Source organism: Vigna umbellata, chromosome 8 (assembly GCF_029865625.1).
Source record: "Vigna umbellata cultivar VRB3 chromosome 8, Vumbellata_1.0, whole genome shotgun sequence".
Classification (NCBI taxonomy): domain Eukaryota; kingdom Viridiplantae; phylum Streptophyta; class Magnoliopsida; order Fabales; family Fabaceae; genus Vigna; species Vigna umbellata.
The window spans coordinates 44,479,239-44,485,781 of NC_142172.1; positions in this window are offsets into that span (position 1 = coordinate 44,479,239).

The following is a 6,543-nucleotide window of genomic DNA, read 5'->3' on the forward strand; positions in this document are numbered from 1 at the left end:
CCAACCAAACAAATCATTAACCTTTCAAAAGTCCCAAAACTCCAGTATTATGCACTTGCCCTTTCCAATCTTATCTCTATAATTTATCCAACTTTCTCATCACCAATCATGTTTTTTTATGTATTATTTTTTAAACCAAACAATCATTACATCTTGAAGTGATGGTAAGATATCTAAATATATTTTCTAATTGAAAATGTTTAGAGAGTAATTTATTTATGTAAACATATTAAAATATTTTGATAAAAAATAATATTTTGTTGAATTTTTTTAAAAAAAAGTAAGATGAGAATAATTTGATTATCTAGAATTAGATAATTTTAAATTTTAAATAAAAAATATGTTTATAATTTTTGTGTCTTTTCATATATTTGTAGTTTTTTAATAGTTTGATTTCTGCCTATATAAATTTTGCCGAAGTTGAAATGTTGTTGACTCAAACTTGTTAAATACCACCCAAAATGCAATTAATTTATTTTTATATACTTTAAACATATTCGTGAATTTAAACTACAAATTTTAAATTCAAATATAAAATATATTAAACATTAAATTATATGGTAAAACATATCAGATTGACATAAGAGTAGATTAGAGAGAGTTGGAATTGAACTTACGTGACGTGCGTTGAGAAGTGATTTAAATTTTGAATAAGAGATGAACCAACGACTAATGAAGATAAACTTTACCTTTATTGTTGAACATTGGAAAAACATGAAAGGTAATACCAACAAAATTTTAAAAGCTGATATTAATTTTTGATCTATAATGCACACGTAATCTGCACAAATTGTGAATTATAGAAATAGTGTATAGACTTTGGGTACAAATGCCTCATCTTTTTAGTATAATAATATTTTCACAATATTTTTTAATAATATTTTAATATCAATTTATATATCATTATGTGATCGATCTATTTTTATGTTTATAATTATTATTATTAATTATAAAATAATTTTGGATCAATAAAAAAATAATACATAAATAATATTAAAATATTATTAAAAAAATATTGTAAAAAATATCGATATCCTTTTTTAAAGAATACACGTGACTTTTAAGAAAAATTAGCAATACGCAAACTGTGTCAATCATAAGATGTGTTGCAGTGCTGACCACTCTTTCCAAATTCATCACTATCATAATAAATCCACGTTAGTTTTTCTATTGTCAAGACAACTTGCGTGTCAAGTAAGAAATTCTATCACATCTATTACAGATATAAATTATTATTATTATTATTATTTAATCTCTATTAACTATTTATATTGTTTTGTTTACTTTGTTTGCTGCACCTTGCTTAAGATAACTCTAATATAACTCATGCTTTCTGTAGTTCTTATGTTGGGAATTCATAATCAATGTGGGTTTTCTTTTTAAACTAAATGATTGTATAATAATTATAAGCAACTAATGGTTCAGAATCTTCAAATTTTATATTTTTATTCTAGATATACAATTAGCTGAGATTCTGGTACTTGTTAAGAGGTTTTATCTCTATAAAATATACAACAAAAGAAAAGGATAGATAAAAGACAACACAACTAAGTCAATAAAAATAGTATGATTTTTTTTTTCTTTGTTCATCTCATGACACATTTGAGTGGTACTGATAGAAAACATTAATTAATTACGAATAAAGGCCTCGTGCATTTTGAAAAGTGCGGATTCCACTCGCCTATATATGAAAGTTGAATAAGAGGGGTGAAAGTGTTATTCCAAATATATTACAATCATATTTTTTAATACATTATTATGTGGCATTGAATATAAATATATAAATTGTGTATGTTTTATTAAAATCATATTTACATTATTTTAGAGATATGTAAAATCTCAAGTAATTTAGTTTTATTTAATGAAAAAACTATTGTCAAAATTGTGTTCAATTATGTTAATTTTTTCTTGTAAAAGTTATGTATGGGATGTTGTATACGAGATCAATTATCCTATTATAGGTTAGTATTATGGAGGTTAGCTGAGTTAAATTAAAATTAAATCGTGGCAATTGAGTAAATGCATATGAGTATTAATTATATTAATGGTTTTTTGCTAAACTCTGTCCTGAGCTAAACAGGTTCGTTTAATAACATCAATTGCTTCTATAATACTTCCCATGTTCCATCCTCACTTCACCGCCTCTGTCGGAGATGGCAACTTCCCACCCATTTTGCAGATAAGAATCACACTATCCACACTTCTTTGTTTATTTTATACATCAAACTATGTATAAAAAAAATCAATATTTTAATCTCCCCTGTCTGGTTTCACTATCCACACTTCGAAATAAAAAAATATTATTTTTAACAAATGGTTTTGAAGTTATCACCATAAAAAGTAAAAAATATTAGTAAATAATCCAATAAAGAAATTAAAAGAAAAAAATATTAAAATGTGATGGACTCACTTTTACCAGAATTTCTATATTTGAGTGTTATTTCCTGTAAGACGGAAAATTGTTTGAGGGTAATGGAAAAACACGAGTAAATGGGTCGGACATTAAAAATTCAGTTGTGTAGTATGTTCTGTATTTCATAGAGTTTTGTTTTTCACGCGAGCTCCACATACGACAGTAACACTTTTCTTTGTTATTTCATATTATCTCTCGGTATGCGATATGGTCGGTTCAAATTCCACCTTAAAATTGTGGTCACATTCTTGTCTATCTTCTTTTCCATTAGGCCTCCTATTCCTTTGTCCTGTTCAGGGAAAGTCATGTACTATGGTTCGTCATTGATTATAGAAACCGAAAGACCATAACCAGAAACACAAAAGCTAGGTAAGGGTAATGATACCATTTATTCTTTTAAACTATACACAATTAATATAATGCCATGTTCATCACCCACCCACAAATGTTTAATACATATTATATCATCATCGTATGGGAAGGGACGTGGTTGTTTGCTAGAAAGAAAGAAATAGTTAATAATTGTTGTCCAAGTTGCATAGTTAAGTTTTGAGTTCAATATATATTTTGTTTGTCCCAAGCACTCAGGCTTCGCTAGCAACAAAAAAACACACGTGTTTTCTTGTTTAATCCATCATTTGATTTCCGACTTTCATCATGGTACATATGAATAAAATTTCACACAAAATATTTTTAACATTAAATCCCTATAAATGAAAAATTAATTTCTTTATTTGATAATAAATATAATGATTTATAATTTTCAAAATAGTAATAATGAACTGACAAACATGATTTAAAAACGATGTCAAATATTTTATTTAAAAAACCGATACAATACAGTAAAATTATACGAGAAATAAAGTATTCATTTACAAAGAGAGAAAAATATCATTATGTTAGAAATCGGTTTGTCTTTTAAATAAAAGGCTAGAGACTGATTTGTCTTTAACCAGTATATTTGTACGTAGTCCAAGCAATGTGTGAATAAGACTTCGACAAATGACAATAGAGCATTAATTTGATTACAGCCATGCAATGCACCATGCTAACAAGTCTTAAGCTGTTTTCTTTATTGAATAGTAATATAAAAGCTTTTCATATATTTCAAATTACAAAAAAGTAAAAAAAAAAAATCTTTGTTTTGCTCACAAGTTTGAACCACTCATTGTCTATCCGTGATCAATCTTGCGTTCAAAACGTAGGACAAAAAGTCTCTAAATATGGCAGCTTTCATTAAATCTTGATAGTCAGCATGTATTGAAAAGGATTATGTTTTGTATGTATAGTTTATTGCACTTACAAACAGAAGTGTAGAAAATACAAAGTAAATATGGTTTTGTTCGTATGCAAACGGTTATCCTACATTTTCCATTGCAATCGAACAATTTCCATTCTCCTCCTTCACTAACCTTCACGGCGTCAACTCATTTTAGTGACTTCAAGTCAAGAAATTATAGGTCCACATCTTGTTGTAATATTTAATGGGTCCTTTATTTATGTCTTGTATTATGCTATTTATACTATTTTACGAGTTTTTTTATTTGGATGGACCTCGTCCAAATGACTAATTATCGTAATTAGTCTTTAATTAATTAATTATGTTAATGATGTTTTAATTTTGATGTTAATATAATTAATGTAATCAACGTTTATCACAGATGTTACCATAACCAATATGTAGCCGATTAAACCGTCAATATATATGTCCTTATAGTATAAGAGTCTAGTACATCTAAATAAAAATAATTAAGGTGTACTCTAACACATGTAATACAATAACTAAAGAGGACAAACAAAATGGTTCATGCCAAGCTAAATTATAAGGTTATATTTCATATTTAAAGATTACAGTGTGCACATCCATTTATGATAATTTATGAACGGTCCGTGATGCCTGAATGCTCCTATTGTTTACACATGAGCTAAATGCGTGTAGTATACAACTGCATTGGTGGTCCAGACTTGGAGTCAATCGCACAGAGCTGTTGATTTTTGGAGCCATACACAATGAAGCTTCAATTCCAACATGAGAAAAAACTTTTTTTTTTTCCCAAAATAAGTTATTTGAGTTTGTTTCCAAACTAGCTATGTTTGATTCATTTTGATTACTGCACAAACACTTCCAACCCAATCCTATGTAACCATCAACATAATATTTGTAGAATTACTCTAAACATAAGAATTCTAAAAATAAAGTAGAACTTATTTCACGGTTTTAACTACTTTAAACACTTTTTCCTTAAAAACATATACTTTGCATAAAAAAAAGTGTGTCGTTGTCCGTATCAAAATTTTAAAATGTTTCCATAGAAATAAATGCAGCAAAGTGCATTTTGGGCTGCGGAAATCCCTAATATTTATGCATGCAATTACAACTATATATACCTATAGTTCCTCCTCATTTAAATTAATTGAATCATAGGATAGGCTTAGTGATTTGTGAATTTCCCATATTTGACCAAGTTACACTTGTTGAAACACCCAACTCTTTACGCAACATATGATTCCTTCTTTCAATGTCTTCATCATCAATCTCATTACCTAACATAAATTGTATAAGCATTTGATTGCATGGATTTCTTGGATTCACTTCTTTTATGCCTTCTTCCACAAGTTTCTTCGCTTTTTCTTTTCTTTTTCTTCTTTGGTTTCAATGATACTGTCACCAAATCTCTCCCACCTTTTCTCTTTACTCCAACTCTCAAACGGTAACTTTTCTATCCACTCATTACTCACATTCCTTTCCACGATCCTCTCTTCGGCCGGTTTCTATTCTCGTTGAAATGTATAGCCCATGATATCAGCCTGTTCCTTACTTCTTCATTTACAGATTGGGCTAAGTCTAATACCAATAGCATGAGCCCATGGGCCTGCCATTCCTATTATGCACCTTAAATATAAACATTTAACTTGTAACACAGTTCCTGGTAAAAAAAAATTCATTTCTTTAACCGAGGTATTCTTGGAGACTTATGGTACACAACTCATAATGTTCTGACTAGAAAACTTAAATACTATATCAACTTATTTTTAGTTAGAAGAATACTATTTCTCATTTATTTATTTATTTATTTTTCGCTTTTTTATTTCATACAATCAAATACTTCTTTAACTTGTATTTTTTTTCTTATATATTTTATTTCCACCAACTTGTTTAGGTCAACTACCAAAGAGACTTTGTCCTGGTGATTTTCTTCCGTGAAGATTTAAAATCTTTCAAACACATAGGTCTTAAATAAATGTACAGATTTATTTTAGAATTAATATAAAATAAATTTTAAATAACATGAAAAATAATTGTATTGAATAATTAAATTATAGTTTTATTATAAAAAAATAAATATACAATTGTATAATAAAAAAATGTAATAGAAAGGAGAAAATATATAGCATACTAGGTAGGCAACAGTTTAGAGAATGCCTCCAGAAAGAAGCATTGCCAAATATGTTACGTAGATACTAAGTTGAACGTTAAGTAATATGAGAATAAATTCGCTGCAAATCTAGTTACTGTGATGTCTACGTAAATGGTGTATGAGTTAGTTAAGTTGGGTATTTATACATCCTGAATTGTATGGTATTTGTATTTTATTTGTTTAGGCTACGTTAACAATTTTACCATAATTATTTTTTCTGCTACACGATTTTATTATACCAAATTTATACGCACTTTCCCACAGAGAAGTATTTGAACCTTACCCATAATGTATTTTGTAGCTAAATCGATTCATAGATCGTATGTATTTTTATATGAGGCTTACTTCGTGCCTAATTGGTTACTTGGGAGTTGGGCAATGACATAAATATAAAATTGGACAGACAGATGGATTTAATAACGTATAATGTATTCATATTAGTACAGAAGGGTCCCCTTCCCTTCATCTCCTTGCCTAGAATTCGTATATACCTCCCACAACATCATACGAAACCTTTATACCTTATCCTATGCGAATAATTATCCACCATTCTTGAATTTTATCATTTTTATATATTTGGTTAATTATTTAAATTAATTCCAATTAGACGAGTCACGTAAGTAAATATCAAATAAGTCATTTTAAATAAGACCAATCAACGTATATAGTTTACCATTAACAATTTAATTACTAAAATTTGAATGATATTAA